The sequence below is a fragment of the Rattus norvegicus genome, chromosome 2 (genome assembly GCF_036323735.1).
Source record: "Rattus norvegicus strain BN/NHsdMcwi chromosome 2, GRCr8, whole genome shotgun sequence".
Taxonomy (NCBI): domain Eukaryota; kingdom Metazoa; phylum Chordata; class Mammalia; order Rodentia; family Muridae; genus Rattus; species Rattus norvegicus.
Window position 1 is genome coordinate 15,660,112 of NC_086020.1, and position 21,660 is coordinate 15,681,771.

General features: G+C 38.6%; 1 long non-coding RNA gene across 2 annotated transcripts in view; it reads right to left on the reverse strand.

Moving 5' to 3' along the window:
* Positions 1 to 21,660, reverse strand: part of LOC102552429 (uncharacterized) — a 56,042-nt gene that overhangs the window by 7,827 nt on the left and 26,555 nt on the right. The window contains exon 3 of one of the 2 annotated variants that reach the window (XR_351251.4): positions 4,279 to 4,394. The exons of the other annotated variant lie outside the window; for it this stretch is intronic. This is a non-coding gene — a long non-coding RNA (uncharacterized LOC102552429). Of the gene's footprint in view, positions 1 to 4,278; positions 4,395 to 21,660 lie in introns of those variants that run through there. 2 annotated transcript variants of the gene reach the window in all.

Sequence of the window (21,660 nt, forward strand, 5' to 3'; positions counted from 1 at the left end):
CTTTTGCTATTGCATCTCAACATGTTTCTGCCTTGGAAGCTATGGTTTCAACAGCAACATACTGAATTTCAAAGTATAGAAGTAATGAAGAAATTTCAGTACTGGATACATGGTTTCATCTCATACATTAAACAACTCAGAACAAAGCAGTACCTGATACATACATGTATGTGCACTCGTGTACATGCATGAACATGGTGATTCACCAATAAAAGCAGCAGGAATTTGAATGTGAAACATTTCAAATAATTTGTAGTATTATTCTAATAAGCTACTACATAACTGGCACTGATATTCAAGCAAAAGTCTGAGCATGGGAGGTTCTCCACTCTTGTCAGTCCAGAGAGAACAATCATGTGGTTGCTGATCTCAAGTCTTAAATAAAAACGTCAGAGTTTGTAATCTCTTTGCACTGGGAGTACAAACTGAGCATATTTTGCACTTGGCACGTTCATATCAGAAACACCCTAAAGGTTTCAAACAGAAATCTCACTGGATAACTGTTACAGAAAAAAAAAAAAAAACTGTTCATGGGCACAGGGATGATGGAAAAGCATTAATACTATGCAGTCCTCAGAGCACAGAGCACACGCGCATCACTTTACAGGCTTCCTGACCACGTTGACTCTTGTGAAACATTCATCTAAGTATCCCGAGAAAAGAAGCAACTCAGAAGGAAGTGTGGTGGAAATTTCCAAAATACATAGAGTCTGTTTGGACAAAAACAGTGAAGACAGGCTTCTATATTTAATGACAGGGCCTGGGCTGCCGGCCTTCTGTGATCACTGGCTCTGTGTGGTACACTTTGGTGAGTTTATGATGGTGTAAGTCACCCAGTGAGGGAAGCACTCCCTTCCCCTCAGCACTGTTTATTCTTAGCTTATGCACACAAAGAGTGAAGAAAGTTGTCAACAACACATCCAGTTTATACACTGAATGCTGCTAAGGGCCAGTGGACTTAAGTGAACCAAGAAGCTCTTGGAGCCTAAGAGTCTTTCATTCATTCATTTACACACACAAATATTGACTCTGGACCTACTATGTGCCAGGCATAACAACAGAAAAGGTTAGTTGGGGAAACATGTAGAAAAGGACACAGAAGTGGCCAAGAAGACAGAAAAGAGGGAAAAAGTGGTGTGCTTTGTATTAATTAAACAGTAGTGCTCAGTCACATCAAGTGTGTTCCTTTCTAGTTTAACCCATAATCATCTAAGAGAGGCACACTATTCAATCCAATATTCTCATCCTAGTTTAAAAATACATATACATTCATTCTTTAAAATATTTTTAAAAAAAGAAAATACAACACTAAGCACTAATCTGGAGCAGAAAAGTATGGATAAGAAGATGTGTTGTTTGTGAAAATAAAGATAATTAACACATTTATAAAACCATTTTGTGTGCTCATTTTACAATTAGAAAGCAAACAGATTAAAATGAATATAGTAATAGCACCAAATAGTTAATAGCATTGAGGTAACCATTCAGGAGAAGAACCAAAGGAAATGGAAGACAAGTGTTTTCATCTGGAATTCAGTTGGGTTATAGATCACAGTATTTCTTTTAAAATGAATCCCTGTCCTTAGGAGGTGAGATTTAGGAGCTCTGGCCCATGGCAGGCTGTTTTAATATCATCCTGCGAATTGGGACAACAGAAATAGCTCTTGTTCAGAAAGTGTTTCCAAGTCATGATTTCTAGAAGTCACCTCACTTATCACTATGTCAGAATATTTTTCTCCAGTCCATTAAAAAGCAGGCTTTGCCTTTATGCTGCCTTCAAAGATTCCAAAGGTTCACTCCCAATGTCAGGCTACAATAAAATTCAGTGTAATGTGAACCACTCTATGATATTGCGGTCCTTATTGCCTTTCACCTACACCATTCTAAATGCAATAAAGGAGAAGTTGTCCTGAATGGGACAGAGAGAGAAATGAGGATCATTCTCCAAGTTGAAAAGTCACAAACTGTAATAGGCTAACTGCTTAGAGGAGAATTTCGTATATTGATGGTTGGTTATGTGTGTTTGAAAGTCTGAGTAGCCTGAAAAGCGCACAAGATTGCCTATTTCATATCATGATGGTTTGTATTCGGCATGCATTCCACAATGGGCAATAAAGCAGTACCCTAGACAGCTGCAAGGGTATCGCTGTGAGAGAGCAAGCCCAAGCTGCACTGTGGAGGTAGGGAAAGAGAACAGAACAGACAGGTCAAAAGCAAGACCCTTCTTTTGATATGGAGCCTGGCTCTCAGCAACAGGTCAGAGCTATTCAGGGGCCAGTAAACCTAGGAATGTTCTGAGATGCCAGTTGGGCTCCAAATGATCCAAGTAGTTTATGTACAGTCTTGGCACCAAGCAGCCTGACTCTCCATGTGTACAACACTAGGGGTAAGTTTCTTGTCTGGAAGACAGAAATATATAATGCAGCGTAGGTTTTAGGCTACCTTTCATGGACTCACTTGGGAGCCTGAGGGTGGTAACACTGAGTGTGTGTGTGTGTATGTGTGTGTGTGTGTGTGTGTGTGTGTGGTGTGTGTGTGTGTGTGTGTGTGTGTGTGTTTGTGTGTTTGGAGGAGGGGCATTGTTGTTTTTTTTGTATCTGTTTTTATTTTTGTTTTGTTTTGTTTTTGGATGATGGCATGAACATTCTAAGACTGAAAATTCTCTGAGCATTTTGATGGTGACTTTACATATGGTCATCTGTTTATTTTCGGATGAGAAGAAGGACTGGAAGACAGTCACAGTCTATAAATACTACTGACCCTAGTCATTATTTTAAGTGTTTCCTTCACCTTCAAAGAAAGGAAGAAGAGAAGGGGAAAAAAGAGCTCTACGATTTCAAGGGTAATTATATTTTTGAAGTAGCGTCTAAAGAATATGAATGAGTCCAGGTCACATCTTGGGTAGTTTTCTTGCTGAATTCCCACTAATGATCCCTTTCCTAAGACCTAAAATAAACCCCTCTATTCCTTCTCCCAAAAGGAAAATAACAAAACTCTCAATGCTTGCAGGGAAATTATCCCCTGCAACATGACTGAGTCATTGAAGCCACTACAGGCAAAGACTCCCTTCTTTGAAAACTTCCTTCGAGGGAACCTTAATCACCAACATCTCATGGGAAAGCACACAGAGAAACTTCATGTCATGCACCAGACATGGCCCTGAGATGTTCTGTTCAAAGCAAATAGGTGGACATAATTCAGTTCCATGTAAAGTTGGAGCTATAGGTAGATTCACAGGAGAAAATTTGACCAAAACACTTGAAATCTCACTTCTATGTGCTAACATTTGCCTCAGTGGGCTGCTCTTTTAGATTATTTGTTTCATTTGTGCAAAAAAGCAAAGCTGATTGCCGTGACTTACTCCAAGCTTACATTCCAAAACAAAGTATTTGCATTCTAGAACAGCAACCTTCAATGTTTAAGACGTTACACAGACTGAGCCAACTCTTTAACTATTTAGCAAATATTCTTGGTTGAAGATTCATTATGAAAATGAAATTGCTATCGATTAGCATCTAACTCTTATCAGTAGGTTAATACATAATAGGTCCTCTTTAATATGTATTTTCTATATTCTATTGTAGTTATTAATTTGTTAAGAGCTGCAAGTTCTAATATTCTATGATATCTATGAGCAAAGTACTTAAGTCTAATAATTAATTTCTTAAACTATATCTTTCCCATCACAAAACACATAGCAAAATACTTACTTTTCATCAGATACTTTGTATCAGTGACATTAAGTACAATTATACATTAATTTATTTTGTTAGAGATTTTACTTTTTATTTATTGAAATTCTAATTTTCTCATTGTTTTTAGCTATTACACAGTTATTAGAGATACAGAACTGCTCTTTCATTAAAAAAACATACAAATACATATAGTGCTATTTAAAATTAATACTCCCCAGTCAACTGAGGTTCTAGGAAGTCCATTTTCTGACACAGAATTTAAGAAATATGAAATAATATTATTATTTAGAAATAGTAATAGAGACAAAAGCAAGACATGTTATGTGCATATGTGTTATGTGTAATGCCATATGCTGAGCCAAATATAATTAAATTTTAAACTCCTGCCAAAATGAAAACACACTCTTCTGCATGGTTATCTTGATGGGATCAGCTTCTCTGATTGAGGCCACCACACTGCCAACCACAGAGATAAGCTGTCAATTCAATACCACCAACCTAGCAAGAGGCAGAAGCAAACGTCCTGAGCTATTTTCTAAGGAAGAAATAGAGATAGCAAATGAAAAATCTAGGACATGGTGAAGACATTTATCATGCCATCAAATTTTTATATTTCTTTATTTGGTGGGGTGTGACAAAGCAAGCCAGTGGAAGTCAAAGAAGAACTTGAGGGAGCTGGTTCTTCCATCCATCATGTGGCTCAAGAGAGGGAAATGGAGAGAGAGAGAAAGAAAGAGAGAGAGAGAGAGAGAGAGAGAGAGAGAGAGAGAGAGAGAGAGAAAGAGAGAGAGAGAGTGAGTTGTCAGGCTTAGAGACTAGAATCTTTATCCATGCAATCATCTTGCAAATATTAAAAAAAATCATTTAAAAATTTAAGTAACTAATTTTTAACTAATACACAATAAAATAAACATGTAATATTTGTTGGTAGCTCTGTAATGTTTTAAACACATATGCTTTTTAATAGAGTTAGATACATTTATCTTGTTAAACACTGATCATATCTTAGACTGAAAACATTCAGAACTCTTCTAGCTCTTTGCAGCACACAATACATTGTTATCGGTAGTCAACCTACTATGTAGCAACATTAGAAATTCTTAATTCATCTAAAAATAATCTATAGTCTGTTGTGGTTTGCCCTGAAGTTACTGTATTTTGATGCTAATACCACTGCCCCAAGGACAGCTGCCTAGTCAAGGACTCAGAACTCAGGTGACTTCACCAGAACCACCTCCCCATTGAATTTGTAAAGTACTGGTGAGGGGCAGGTACAGGATAGAAGGAGGCCTGTCATTGGAGGAGAAGAAAGGATGGGCGGGAGAGAAGTTTGAAGGAAGAGGAGGAGACTAGGGGAGAGAGGAAGAGACAGGAGGGAGAGAGGGGAGAAGCCGAGGCAGGACAAGATGGCAGGTGATGTTAAGATTCTGCTCTGTGTATTTACAGGTTGTAATTAATGTTCTCAAGGTATGGATAGTACCGGGCTTTGTATGTTTAAGTGGGCAATTATATCTTACCAATTGGGTCAAAGATTATTGTGTTGTGTGTTCTTTTATGTGAGGGTTTGAGTGTAGGAAAGTGTGCGGCTGGGATGTGTTTCCGCCAAGATATCTAGCAGGTATCTTGGGGCACTGCGGTGAGGATCTAGCGGGTAAAAAGACCACAATACATCTTTATTATGTTTATATTTCTACAACAACAATAGTCTTTGCTCAACCTCATGCTATTTCATCTCTACTCTCTCCCCCACTACCACACTCTCTGGTAACAACCATCCAAACTTCTATACAAATGAAATTTTAAGTTCAGTGTGTGAATGAGATTATGCCATATTTGTATTTCTTAGCCTGGCTTACTACTTACATAATTGTTTCCATTTCTACCTCTGTTATTCCATTTGTAACAGAACAGTCTTTCATTGTGTATATGTAAGTGTTGATTTCATTCTTCAGCCAGTTTATTTTCAATTTTCCCAGCACCAACTAATGAATGCTCTTCTTTCTCTACTGTGTTCTTAGCATCTTTGTAGAAAGTCAGTGGTCTGCATGGGTCCAGTTTTAGGCTCCCTCTGCTTTCCATTATTATAGGTGCCTATTTTATGTCAGCTTTTATGACAATAGCTTTTGTATTGCATATTGAAATCAGATATAAGGTCACCTACATGTTTGATTTTCTCATTGTTCAAGATTACTTTGGCTATTGGGAATATTTTCCATTGGATTCATACTTTTTTTATGTCTCTGAATAATGTCATTGGTATTTTAACAGGGGCAGTTAAAGAGAACCTGAGAACCTGTAGATAAATTTCAGTTGTTTACTCTTTGGTTGGTGGTTAAGTTCCAAGGGTCCCTTTTAGTTGACTCTGTTAGTGTTCCTCTGCAGTTCCTATCAACGTCAGACACTCAGTTCTTCCCCTAACTCGTCTAAAGAGCACGCAAAGGCTGAACCTAGGCCTGCACACATATGTAGGACATGTGTAGCATGGTCTTCAACTGGAACTGGGGCTGCCCCAAAAGCTGTTGGCTGACTATGAAATATGTTATTTTAGCTGAGCTGCTGATGCACCTAGTCCTGCATAGATTTGATGTGCCAAGGTCTGGAGAGACACAGGGAGCTCCTTCCTGTCAGAGGCAAAGCAGAGGAGTGGGGCAGGAATTCTGGGGGAAATGGTAGGGGGAAGTAATTAGGATGTAAAGTGAATTAAAAAATCAGTAGCTTAAAAATTCAAATAGTATTTATGCTTGCAATTCAAGAATACAAGAATATTATTTCACATTCTATTCTAAAGACTCTTTAACATGTAAGTATATGTGGGTGTTTATGCATATAGGTACAGTTACCCATGGAGGTCAAAAGAGGTTGGCCAATCCACTAAGTTTGAACCATCCAACACAAATACTGGGAACAAACTCAGGTCTTCTACAAGAACAATAAGCTGTTGTAACCACTGGCCATCTATCTAGCCCTCATTCTATATTCTAAAGTTCTTCCAATTTCTTTAATCTGTGTTTCTATACCTTTGATTTTAACAGTTTCTCCTATGCTTCCCAATATGTTGCATCTAGTTTGTTAAGAGGGTTTTTTGAAGATTTTTGCTTCTATGTTCATCAGTGATATTAACTGTGATTCCCCTTTTCTGCTACATCTTTGCCTGCTTTGGTAACAGGGTCTTGTTGATGTCATAGAATGTCTTGGGCACATTTGCCTCTTTTTAATCTATATTTATAGGGATTAAAATGTTAGTTAGAAGAATCTGAACATGATGGCACAAGCCCGAAATCTCAGTATCCATGCAGGAAGGACAAGAGGGTCAGGACTTTAAAGCTAACCCGGACTACATAGTAAGTTCTGGTTCCGCACCAGCTTCACTGTGAGACTCTATTTCAAAAGATAATGGAATCAAGGCAAGAAAACAAGCAAACCATAATGTTAGGTGAGATCAGAGTAGACTAGAATGTAGGACGAATTACTTTCGACTATATTACACAGGAGTTTTCAAAATTGCTGTCAATTCTGATTAACACGTAAAAAGCTATCTCCAGACCAATAAAAGACCCAGGACCCATCTCTTTATAATTCCTTCAAAGGCTCCTTTTCCATCCTTGAGCCTTCTTCAGACATATGCCCAAGTCTTGAGTTGACTTTAGATCTCAAGAATTATCCTGTGTGCATGTGTCTGTCTTCTCCGGTGTTCTGTCCAGCATGATATGAACACTTTATCTTTCTGCCTTTTCCACTCTATTTAGTCTGGTTAAGGACTTTGCCTCACTTCAGTTAGTAAGATTGACAGTGCTGTTGTTGGGAATCTACCAATGACATGTGCTGTGTGACCATAGTATTCTCATATGGTGGATCTCATCTGTCCTGAGTGACTGTCATTCCCTTGGTGAGTAATGTCCCATATCTTAAAACCCACTGCGTTTGTGTATTTTATTTTTTGAGTTGGTGTTTTGTTTCGTTGCTGTTGCAATTGTTTTAGAAATGAGGGGTTCAAGTTTTTCAAATAGTTTATGAAGAATTGGTATCAATTAAACTTCAACCCTGAGTGTAACACTCAGTAAATCCATATGCTCTAAACCCTTCCTTGATAGGGATGATTTTTTTTCAACTGCTTCTAAACCTGTTCATTACTAATCTTCTTACTACTTTAAAATCAAAGTTATCTCTACTTAAAATCAGTAAATTAATCATAAAACTTGGTTTAGATATTTTTATAGCTTGGATTATGAACATTAGATTATCAAGTCCTCACTTTCAAATTTTTATTTTCTACCTTTCGTTACCACTTTCAGGCAACACATGTGCACCCTGCTTCAGGGCGTCTGTTTGGTTGTAGTTAAAGCACTAATTGCATCAGGGAAGTACACCATCTCTGAAGCTGGTATTTCACTGACTGTATAACTATTCTCCCAAAATGAATATTCCTTCATGGAAGAAGGAAAGAGGCTCATAAGAAACAAAAAGTAAGCAAAGTCGCAAGTCTTGGGAAGCCTTTTCAAAGCCTCGACAAATGGCAAGATTATAGGCCCTCTCATAAGGTTATAAAAGCAGTAAACAATGGCCATGAAAATGAGACATTCTGACAGGCTGGCCTTCCTGGACACTGTTCAGGTAGCCTCAGGGATGCTTGTCTCATAAACCATCACTCGCGCTAGGCTGCACTTCTCAATGCTTAACTGTTTGAGGCTTCCACGTGCATGTCGGTAAACCTTCACTTATGCTCCTGAAAGTAATCCTAATAAATTCAGCGGATCATTAAACTAGACTAATGTCCTTAGTGATCAGTGCCCCTACCTGGGTGAATTCATGTTCAAGCCTTCCCATGAAGTCACAAAACACAATTGCCACTGGAACGAGTATAGATAGAACCAATCTAATAGTTAAAGGGGATGGGTGTAGAATCTAGGCAACGGGTGCTAACACAGGAAACTGAGATTGATCAGTGTTTAAGAGTAATATTTGTATGGCACCCTTCCCTCGTGTGGAGTGGTATGCCTCCTTGAAGTAGTGTGGATGGATGCTCCTTCAAATGAATCCTAGGGCATACAGCCAGTACCAAGCCTTCTGAGAGGAGAATGTCTTCAGGGGAATTCATATTATCCACCTTCTTCTACTCTGTAACATGCCTTCTTGAAAAATAAGGTCCAGCATATAAGTACAAAAATGTCTCCAAACATACATAAAATCTAGAGAATCTGTTACAATCTCTATTACCTCTACAGTCAGTGGCCACAATATGTTAGCACATGCTCTTGCTCCTCCTGAGTCAAACCTAGACCAAGCAACACAAGCTTACCCAACCAAGAGTGTGGCAAGGATGGGCAGATTCCCATTCATTTGAGAGCAGTAGCACCTAGGCTGAGACTGAATGAATCACAGAAAATGAACATGGGTTATAAAGGACTTCACATCATAAGGTCCAAGGTTGTTCTGTCCAATATTACTCTTTTAATGAGACAGTTGAAACAAATTATGGGGTCTTTTCATGTGGTATTGGATCTTGTCAGCGCCTTCTGTAGTATCCCTTTAATCATCTCAGACAAACAGACCCTCGCTGGCAGAGGACAGTGGTAGACCTTGAGAGATAGTGCCACTCTCTGTTAAAAGGTTTCTTTATTCAATGCTAACACTTGAATATTTTTGAGCATATAGAAGCACAGTAAAGAGAGCAATTAAGGGATTTAAAAGAGACACTCTGTGGATACGAAAGGGCACTCCTAGGAACCAGACGGTGGTTGGTTGGAAATCCCAGTGAACTAACCCAGTATGACTTGTTAAACAGGGAAGATCCTGAGATCACCCAACAATTGGGTATTGTCATTTCCATGGCTTGCGTGTATGAAGTAGATGGTAAAGTGCCTTTTGCAGAAAATGCAATCTTTTTTATTGCAGGACATGGAGAAATCAAACTGGACCTGAGATGGACGCTCACTCCCTGTAGTCTGGCTTTCATAATGTCAGAAGGCAACATGCAAACTGCCAGAGGATAATTTAGCCAAACAGTCCTACTCATACATGGACCTCATGTGCTACAATATGAACAGGATGGACAAGGTGTGTTCACTGGCACAATTTGTAGCACGAGAGCTTCAGGTGTATCAAACTGCCTTTTAGCCATCTTTAAAGCAAACTTTACAGACATTAATTCAGATTGGATACTAGATGCCAGGACAAAAGCCTGTGATTTAGAAGGTCATATGCCCCAATGGGCAGGCCATCTCTGTTGTTTGTCAAATGGGCAATGTATGGTATGTCCATCAAATTACTGTCTAAACACTTTTTGTGCCCATGCATTATTCTGCTGTCTTAAAGCAGCAGTCTTAAAGGCATAGTTCTATTTTCAATGGTAAGCACAGCAACAAGACTCATAAAAGGGTCAAGCTCCTGCTAATAAGTGGCTGTTGACATGGCATGGTGGTTCAATGCATAGATGCTCAGGCGAAGATGGGAGAGAACGGTCAGACACACCACTCACTCCAAGGCTCAGGGAACTGTTCAGGAGACAAGAAGAATGTCTTGATGAAAGGAGGTTCATAAGACTCAGGAAATAAATAAATAAAAGGCTAGGGTACACATCATGCCTTTAAGGTTCAGAAAATTACATGATTTGCTACATCCTTCTCCAAACCTATAAATGAAGTGGGCAATAGCTGGGAATAATGGTGAACTGAACTTCCTGCAACCTGTAGAGAGATTTAGGCCTGAGCTTCCAAATGCTAGCACCATGATGTGACAGACATTTCAATTATACAATAGTCTTGGAGTCCCTGTGCTCCTGCAAGCAAATTTGGGCCTATAACCAGGACTCAATCTGGAGTGAATAGATACTTGTTCAAATCTTCTCAGGAAATACTATAGCCTCATTGAAGAGTAAAAGCCCCTAAGGCCCTAAAATACAGCAACAGGAATTTCAGACAGTTCAAAAATAATGAGAATAGTGTTTAATTCACAAGGACTTTCAAATGTGCCATCTCTTTAGCCATGATTCTTAAGACAGCCCCGATGACAGAAATGGCTGGACTTTCAAGGTGGTTCTTACAAACAAAATGAACAATAGAGTTCCATTAGGATGGATCAATTTTTAATTGCCTACTTCATGAAGTTGTTAAATGACAATAAATAATACTCAGAGAACAGCACCATTACTTTTCAAAAGTAACATTCATGATGCAACTTTCTGGGAATGGAGAAAGAAATTATGGAAAGTGTGCCTTCTCTCAAGACCACGCACATCTTACTAATTAAGCAACGTGCTCTAATTTTATCTAAGCGAGCAGGAATGTCCATAAAAGTGCCTAAACTGTACTATAAAAACTTGATCTAAAGCAAAAATATGGAGTAGAATAGTAAATTGTCACAAAGTGGGATTAGTAGCAATAGTACTTAGAAATCATAGTCAGCAAAACACCCACAAACACAACACAAACCAAGGGCTCAAGAAGAATCTTTGCTTGCTTGGCAGAGCCAATATGGAGGAATGCACTTCACCCTGAAGAACTCTGCTTGTGGAGAGTTACGACTATCCATGAGATAAATCACAGAAGTCATAGCGCAATATTTCTTAAAGGAAAAGTCATTCTTTAGATGGGAAAATTTTGTCTGTGTAGTTCATAGAGTGAAGGACAAAACCACTGTGAAAATTGCTTACCTTTTGTGACAGCTTTGGATGCTCGCTGAAACTCCTAAAGCCATGGCTACTCTAGCAATTGCATGGACAGATTTCCTAGAATTTGTTACTGATAGAAAGTTCCTGGTGGAAATGCCTCTGGTCCCAAACCAGGTAGAAACAGTTATCTGGCCAGGCAGGCAGTGCAATCAACTAAGCAGAGAGTGTAGAAAGAAGTCGGGTTAAAATTGGATCTAACTTGGAGCTATGTGGGAAACCATTGAGTGCCCTTGGCATTCACAGGCAGTTTTCATTTGCCATCGGGGCAGACATTATGGGGAAGACCTTGAAGAGATGTACTCAGTTACTAAATTATCCACTGGTCCTGTGCTTAGGTCTTCATGGGAGTTCACTTTAAAGGCCATAGTTGGGGGGAGAGAGAGAGAGACTGAGAGAGAGAATGGTATCAGGTATGTTTAATATAACAAGCACCAAAGGATCAATGTTGGAAGAACCAATGTGGAGACTTGGATGATTATCTGAGGAAGTAGAAAAGGATGGAAAGGTTGCCTGGTAGGACTGGTACTTATGTCAAAAGTATAAGTCAACTAGCTATATGTATTGAAATCCATCTTAAACAAATTAAGCCACCTGTAATGTAATATTTCCTCTGAAATTATAAAGCCATTAGCTATTTTGTTGGTTTTCTTATTTATTTTCTTCCAGTCCTGTGGCTACAAATTTGAGCAGTTTTTTTTCTTTTAATCTCCAGATAATATGTAAGTAAACAAAATTTTTCTGGAACTGTATGCAAAACAAAACTGGAGTAGCTTTGCCTACATCCAAGGATGACAGATTCATTTACTATATTGACACTGTGGACTTTGTCCCTTTGTTTTTCAAGGTTCCTTTGGCTCTTTCTTGGTTCCCACATAAAGTGTGATTGTGTGAAATACTGACCATTTGCTATGTGGCATCAGTATTTCACAGCGTGGTGTACGTTTCTCTTTCCAACTACAGTTTTAAAAAATTGTGGTATGTGGTTTTGTCTCTCCTTTGTGACTTGTGGTGCACTTGAATTAGCTTCTCTTTATGAAGTGCGATGTGATAGGCCATGATAATGGCTCCAATATTGTCTGTCACATGAAAGCAAGCACACTATGTAAAGTAAATGAACCTTGTAAGGGCCTTTGAATGTCAATGATATGAATAAAAAATATTTCAGTTGTAGACATACTGCTTAGCATATTATCTTGAAAGTTGACTGGAAATGAGACTTTTGCTAAAGCCAAACCTGGGCCAGAGTTATTACAAATAGCCTCATCTCCTTCGACAAATATTTACATAGTACTTCTCAGGAGCCACATCCATACACATTCCAAGAAATAAAATACAAAGGACTAAGATGGACTCACCATACGGTTTCGCGGTGGCGGTTGGGAATTATACAGTGTGATAGCGTGTAATGAATATACAGAACAAGAATGAGATAATGGACATAAATGCTTCATTATATTTTTTGAGGAATATCTCAGAAGATGCCAATTGGACAACTTCCGGTAAGAGTAAATGCTTGCGACTGAGGGACATGATTCTGAACTGCTTTCTTGACACAAAGCATTCCAGTTATGTGCACAATGTGATTAATATCCATTAATTCTTCAATGATAGATTCTGAAAGTAGTTAAATGGAAGAGTACAAAAGGTACAATTTATGAAACAAAAAGTGTGATATTTGTGTCACACTAAGAAAATTAGACTACATATTTTGGAGATATCAAGCCACTATGAATTAATACTTGTCAATTTGGTCAAAAGATTAAAGCATGCAAGTTTTAAGAGTTTTAAGTTATTTGCTTTTTTTTTTTTTTTTTTTTTTTTTTTTTTTTTTTTTTTTTTTTTTGGTTCTTTTTTTCGGAGCTGGGGACCGAACCCAGGGCCTTGCGCTTCCTAGGTAAGCGCTCTACCACTGAGCTAAATCCCCAACCCCTAAGTTATTTATTACTCTAATGTCTCTTCTAGTTCTTTATATATTACCAAATCCAGAATTGTGGTCAGCATGGAGTGGACTCAGGCTGAAAATGGGGACTTGGGCACTATAGATAAACATGCCCATGTGTTCATATAGAACCATATTCAGTTTTATTTCCAAACCAGACTAACATTTTGCAGAATACATAAAAAATTAAGGTCCCTCCCTCCATTTTCCTCCTTGTGTATTTTATTTTCCTTGCTCAGTGAGATTCAAATATCCTCCCTTAGGTTCTCCTTGTTTCTTAGCTTCTTTGGGTCTGTGGATTATAGCTGCAGTTTATGGCTAATTTCTACTTATAAGTGCATACCATGTTTGTCTTTCTGGATCTGAGTTAACTCACTCAGGGTGATATTTTCTAGTTCCATCCATTTGCCTACGAGTTTCATGATGTCTTTATCTTTAATTGCTAAGTAGTATCCGTTTGTATAAATCTTCTTAATCGATTCTTCTGTTGTTTCCAGTTTCGAACAATTGTGAAAAAAAGCTGCTATGAACATAGTGGAGCACATATATTTGGGGATGGTTGAGCATCTTTAAGGTATATGCCCAGGAGTTATTATTCCCGCTTTTCTGAAAAACTGCCAAACTGGCTGTACAAGTGTGCACTCCCACCGAAAACGGAGGGGTGTTTTCCTTGCTCCCCGTCCTCACATGAGGTTTTTATCTTAGCCATTCTACCAAGTGTAAAGTGGCATCTCAGTGTCATTTTGACTTGTAGAGAAATAGTACTGTTTTAAACAGTTTTCAAGATAACATTTCTGATTTTCACAAAACTCTATGAGGGACAACTTAACCATTCTCATTGATAGAGAGTAATTGTGTGAGCAATCAAAATGTTTATTGAAGAGTCTGGTTATGCTCTGAGAGACACACATTTCTTTTAAAATTAAATATACAAGTAACAGTTGGCTTTCTCATTCTCTGCTTTTGCGTATCAGTGACACACACTATCTACAAACGGATTGACTAAAGGAGATACTGGTGGAGGGAGGGTCAGAGTTTTAGGTAGATTTTGCGCTTCTGGAATTGAAAACAATACCAGCAAAAAGATGGAGACCAGACCTTCATAAATTTTGCCAATTAGGTATTATACCCAAATTCAAATGTATTTCCATTGCAACAGTCTTGCCAATATGGCCCTAATGACACTTTCCAAAATTAAAATTTGAGAAACTTAGTGAAACAAAAATTAGCAGAAAGAAAACCGGAGTTCATGCATGTTTTCATGACCAAATAGCCTCCTTTACCAGTACAGAGATTGCTTTTGAGATTTCTATGAGTCTTTCTTATTAGAAGCTTTGCATTTTTTAAACCAGTAGCTTTAAACAGTAGATCTGAACACTATATGTGAAATCTCTCCCTTGTTCCCTGCTAACTACATAAAAATAAGATGCGAGCCCTTGCAAATATCTCACAGCCCTTGTGGTGTGGTTGACACTGAAAAGACAGGTGTTAGAGGTTATCACAATTATATCGACTCGTTTTACTTCCATTAGTTACTTTTGTTAACTTACCAATTATGCATTGTTACCTTGACCCATTTTGAAGATGTCTCAATGGATCTGAAAGGCAGTAATTTGGGACCTAAAATCTGAGCTTCCAGTTGCTATATTTTTAGTACAACCTTAAAGGTGCACAGGAAATTATGAATCTAGATGAGACAACACAGAACTCTTCTGTCAGAGCACACAATAATTCCATTCACAACTCCTTTCCTTCTGATGGTTCTGAAAGCTAATGTCTTTAAAGAATTGCTTGCTCACAGCCATTGGATTAATTTCTTATGAGTGAATTATCAAACCGTGTCCCTCTGCTAGATATAAGAATGAAAATATTTAAAATCAGGTATGCTGACTTGACAGTATAAATGTGCACTTTTATTATACTTCCCAGTGCAAAGGTTTTAGACATTGTACATGGTATTCCGATTCCTACAAGAAATATTTGAAATTCAGAAATCATGAACTATGCCTGAGTTCTTGGAAACTATGTGTCTGCTTTGGAGGCTGTTGGCTCCTGTGAATGGAAAAAAGTGCCACTGAGAATTTCAACCAACACGAAGCAACTGTTCTCAAGAATGTGGCTTAAGATTTTCAAAGAGAAGCCAGACAGTTAATGCATGCAGCTGTACTAGATGGTGACCGTGAGTGAGAATAGATGAATCAAGTAACAAATGCTACACCACAGGGCAGGTTCAACTTCTCTGGAATAACTAGAGTTCTTTATTTTTATCTTAACAGTGCTCAGATTTCAAAAGAAACAAAGTCAAATACAGACAGAGAATAGATTCTCTACATCAGCCCCGGTAAACTAAATGGTAGACAAGCTACTGTCCAAAAATCAAAGAAATTACAGATTATCAAAGTTACCCTGACAACAAGAAATACCTAAATCTTGCATGTTCTTTTGAGGATAGCACATATGACAATTTTAAGTCACACTAAAATTCAACTACAAAATTCTTCCAGAATAAATTAGCTTCCAAAAATCAAACATTTTCGGAGAGACTATAAAAAAAAAGATAAGTGTGAAATGTAGGCCTTCTGTGGAATCACCAAGATCTCATAGCTCTTTATTCTTTCTCTAAAAAGTTTCTCTTGTGAAATATAATTTAGAGAATGCGCAGAAAATAAATTTAGGATGGGCCAAAAAGTATGACGCCCAAAGTCCAATGACAACTTCAAGAATATACACTTACCCAGCTTCCACCTTTAGGTTGAACAGATCTCATCATTTAGTTTTGTAAGAAAATGAATTTTGACTAATATCATTTGTGAATTACTTATACAAATTAAATATGCTACTTCTATCGGAAACTTTAGGTCAGCAGCAGATGTTGGTGAATTCCTACAGAAATGCATGCCCGGAGAATGTTGGGTTTCTTTCTTTTTTTTTTTTAAATGGCAGAAATCTGCTAGCTATTCCTGCCTTATCGACAGCAGCTGAGCAATCTCTCAGTGCCGCGCGGAGACGGGAAACTTGGCTCAGATAGAGCGTGGACAAGCTTGCCTTAATCACACTGCTCTTTTACATGTGCAGAAGGACATCAACATTGACAGTGCAGAGGAAAGCAGCCATTTGCTGAAAACAACTGTCAACGTTGTCAAGATTTTGGAACCTCTTATAATGTGATTTGTATGACAAATCTTGTGGTATTTTGTTTGTCAGCAACAGTAGTGAATTTCCATGTATCTGGGAAGGAAGGGAGACTGTTCAGAAGTGGAGCGGTTTCTTTACACAGGCTGCACCGAAGGAAAACAGTTATTAATTTCAAACTGACACATTTCTACTAGAACTAGAATTTTTTTCAAGGAAAAATTCATTTTATACACCATACAAATGTGCCCCCCCCTCCACCGCGCACATTTTAGCTCAAATATGGAAAAATTACACTCATCTTTCAATTTTTCCTTCGTTTCTTTTGAAATTTCAAAGTTGTTACTGAAGAAATATTACTATTTCCTGAAGTAAATCTGTAGTACTAATGAGAGGTGTCCTCAGTGAAAGAGTAGTTTCGGTTGTTTCCTCAAGAATGGAGTTGTATTTCCGCAGAGCTCACAAAAGTGGCTTTAGTAAGTTATCCCTAAGATACCATATATGAGCGTTGTCGAGCAATGTTCCTTTCGAGTGAGAATCACAGATGTTCTTGTCCATGTCCTTTTCATTTTGTCCTGGTTCCTACTTCGAGGTACTTCTGTCATAAACTATCCCGTAATATGACTTCTTCCTATGTCCTCAGCCAAAGGCCTCCCCTCATGGATGAAGTCCTTTTGAACGTGTTTGTATCACAGCCCACAAATATTTCTTCTGTACAGATGACAAAGTGTTTTCAATGCTTGACACCAAATATGAACCCAGCCCAAAAAATGTCTGAGGTTCTCATCCTCAAGAGTTGTGGTTCCTAGAGAAGACTTGCCAGTATCTAACGAGAAGACTTGTCTTGGTGCTTCTCTGGCCACGAGGATTTGGTGCAAGAATTCTCTGTTCTGAACCTCAAACCTCAGCTCCACATAACATCTAGAACCACCTTCATAAATGGTGGTTAGTAGGCATTTGATGCTTTATTAATGGAATTGAAAATAATAAAATGAAGAGGCATCCTTACCATGAATGTTCAAATACTTTGCTTCAAACTTTTTAGTACCCAGATCTCCCTTTGTTCTTTTTATTTATTTGTTTTCTGGAAAAAGAAAAATAGCTGGCACACTCCATGTAGCTGTATAAATAAAATGCAACCTCTAAATGCAAAATGCAAAAGCAATTTTAATTCTCCTGGTAACCATGTTAAAAAGTAAATGGAAGCAGATGAAATTAATTTCAGCAAAGTATCTTATTTAACCCAACATATCCATAATGTAATTAGTTTTAAAATGTAGTAATGACATAGTTTACATTCCTTTTTATTTGCATTATATCTTTGAAATCTGGTGTGGTTTTCACACTTGCAGCATATTGCAAATAGGACTAGGAACGTTTCCAGAACTTAATGGCCTGATGTGGCCAGCTGCTGCTGGACTGAGCGTTACAGTCCCGGGAATCATAAAACTCCAGAGCCACTTCGTCCACTTTTGAGACTCACTTCCCTAATACAAGTATTGAAATAATCCCTGTCCCATTTGAACTGCAGCTTGTATCACATGGAAAAATTCACAGAGAAGTTGTTTGAAGCTTAGGATGTTCTCTGTACTTTCTCCCTTTTTCTTGTTGTTCGTAATTCCTCTTTCATTCTTGAAAATTCTTATTCTTTCCTTTTTTACAAAAGATTAAAAATTGTTAAAACTTGTGAAAACCATGTATAAGAAAATATGATGGAGTTTATGGCTTAAAAAATTGTTGTCGAATGCTTCCAGTCTTTCTTCTTCTGCCTGACTATTGACCTTGATCAAACCGTAGGCAGGATATCGGCAGCTTGACTTTTCTTTGACAGTCTAGTTCTTAAGGACACTTGTCTTCTGTAGTTTTGGTCTCCCATCCTCTAGCTCTCCTAGACTAGTTCAAGGTTTGTGGATAGTTGTGTTTAGTAGATACATAGAAATGAGGAAGAGAGATCTCTGTATCCTGACTTAAATGCCTGGCTTCTGTATAAAAGCGAGCAAAGCTGATCACACAGGTCTATGGTCTGCCTTTCAGTAGGTAGCCGTTCAGTACACTGCAAATATGCTAATGGGGAGAGCACACCTGAATCTCGACTAGAAATAATCTCATAAACACAGTGCCTAAACCACTTCGCCACCATCAGTTTTTCTGAAACAAATCTCTTGCCAATGCTTTCAGCTACGTCCTTGCTGATGGGCAGGAAATGCTAATTCTCCAAGTATGATTCTTTAAACTGAAAGTCCTCTTTGATAGCCAATGATCCTGACTGCCGCTCTCCTTCCTGACTATTCTTCCCTGCCCCCTTTCCTTCCCATTTCTCCCCTGCTCTTGCTCCCTCCACTTCTTCACCCAATGAGCTCTCAGGCCACGCTGATCTATAACCAGCCCTTCCTTCCTCTTCCCTCCTTGTCGTCGCTAGACGGCTGACTTTCAGGTGATTGTGGCAAGACAGCTGTGAAATGTATGTTTACCACGGCTCTTCTATACAAGAGTCTTCGCCTGACACATAACTCACACCTGATACTTACACAATGTAGAAGAAAAGATAAGATAGATGCAAGATGTATTAGTGTGAAGTATCTTGTAAGTTAGTGTTGCAGAATCTCCATTTACCACTGGCCACCCAACTCACTTACTGTCTTGGCAAAACAGCAGTCTGTTTGAAAGGAGTTCTAAATGTCATGGGGTTTGTAAAATGCTTTTGAATACAATCTTAATCACCATTTCCAGTGGTGTGTCTACATCCCAGCTGCAGCGCAGCTGATTAGAGCATCAATACCAATTGATTTTCGAGCACGCACTTGCAATGCCTATTGTATCTCATTGCACACTGTACACTATTGGTATTTAGCCAAATATAAGAGGGGAAAAATTGGTGTACAGAACACAGAAGTCCCTGAGAGTTTTCCTAATTCCCAGGAGAACTTAGGAATCAGGTACTCAATGTCAAACTAAATGGTTTCTTACAGTTAATGTGCCTGGTGGCCACAGCCTCCAATAACTCTCACATCCAGAGCCAAGGTTACTCAGCTGTATAATAAGGCCTAAAGTCTCTCCTTCAAATAGGATGCAGGATTCATGGCTTTAATTTTGCCACTGATAATGTGAAAAGTATAGTCTTGTATATGACTGAGCAAGAGCTCACTCGCGGTTCCCACTCTAATGAAATTCTAATTGTTTCGAAAGTTTAGGGAGGATAAAATGGTTAATCTCCACGATGACAAAAGGAAGCCAGGAAAATAAAGTGACACACTTGAATGAACTGTGAGGAAATAAAGTGCACAACATGCGATAATGCCATGACTCCGTGCTATTGCGCATTTCTGGGCTGAAAAGATATGGCTTGATGGGTAATTTGTCATGCTGTGCAATAGAGAACAACAGTAAAGAGACTTCAGACAGAAGAAAATTACACAAATAGTAGGGTGGAAAGGTATAATTGAAGATGGCAAAAGATTGAAAGAAAGACATTTAAAATTACTGTACTGACCTACTAAATGCACTTGGGCGTGGAATCCTGGCCTCACAAGAAGAGGCATTAAATGACTGCAGGCTGTGACACGACCGCGGAGTAATGCCAATCTCCCGAGTTTACGGAGAAGAAAAACACCATGCACAGCCTGGTGGAGCAACCGCAACCTGCGTCCTTAAAGAGAGCTGCCTGGGCTGCTGGTGAGCTCTGCTAGGGAAAGTTTCCTGAACAAGCCTGCTTGTCTCTTTAAATTACAAGTGCAGTTAGTATGTGGAGGGCTTAACTAAATCCTTAATTTTTCTTAAGTCACTAAATTTCTTCCCTGTTGCACTACAAGACCTCTGCAATTACTTTTGAAAATAAGTCCATGCAAAGAAAATTTCTCCTTGCATCAAGTTAAGTTTCATTAAAAGGATTGAAGACTTCCAGAGAGTAACATGACGCTGTGGCTATAGGGACAGTTTTATGTCAACTTGACACAAGCTCGGGTTATCTGAAAGGAAGGATTCTTAATTGAGAAAATGCTTCCATAAGATCCAGGGTATTTTCTCAATTAATAATTGATAAGAAAGGGCCCAGCCTATTGTGGGGCCAGTGCTGGACTGGTAGTCCTGGGTTCTATTGGAAAGACGGCCGAGCAAAGCAGGAAGAGCAGGCCAGTAAGTAGCACCCTCCATGGCCTCTGCATCAGCTCCTGCCTCCAGGTCCTGCCTTGTTCGAGTTCCTGTCCTGGTTTCCTTCAATGACGGACTACAGTGCAGAAGGGTAAGACAATGTGCTTTGTGGCCATGCTGTTTTGTCATAGCAATAGAAACTCAGTTGTCAAACCCATTCAACCCTGGAAATAAAGAGACACGCCCAGACCAGCTCTCTGTAGCCCCTGTGGACTCATCACTCACGACTCCAGAAAAGATCCTGAATCTCAAAAAGATCAAGGTCCCTTGTAGATTAGCAGGGACCAGGTCCTTTTCCAGATCTGTTTCCTGCCCAGTGATTCTACTACAAACAGTAGAATTCCCAAAGTGCTTTTCTATAAATGACACTTCCTTTTCCTTCAGGGGCTTGCAAAGCTGGAGATGAGATGTCCCAAATGAGCATACCTTGGAGTAGTACAAATCACTCCTCTACATTGCTCCCTTAAATTAAGTGTGTGTGTGTGTGTGTGTGTGTGTGTGTTCTCCACAAATTTTACTTTAAATAACTCATCTGTTTCATTGTAAAAGCAACTAATGTTCAAAGGTCATAAAAGACGATGAAACATCAGAAAGGAACATAAGTTGAACATTCTCAATATGGTATTGATCCTTTAAAGAATGTGAAGAACAAAAAGTAAGTCCTTTTAGCATACACAAACACAGTCAACCAACCTAAGTACTGGTGACTTTCAGTGTCCCTTCCCACTCCGGGGATTATATAGTACAGGAAAACACATGTTTATTCTTCAAAAAATATATTCAAATGAGTTGGTCAGATATGAGACAAAAACTGATATGAGAATCTAAGAACCGTTTCATGACCTACATTCAATGATTACTTCTAAGTGATTACTTAATGATTACTTCTAAGTGATTACTTCAGAGCTACAGAGTTATCTTCATTCCTCTATTACCAGACCCAAACACAGACAACTATTAAAGTCATGATCACTCTTACATTTATACATTTAATTAACTTATATCAATCATCTAATTAGGTTTGTAAATAAAGAAATAAGCAGACACGCCAGACCGTCACAGGGTCTCCTGGAAAGCAATAT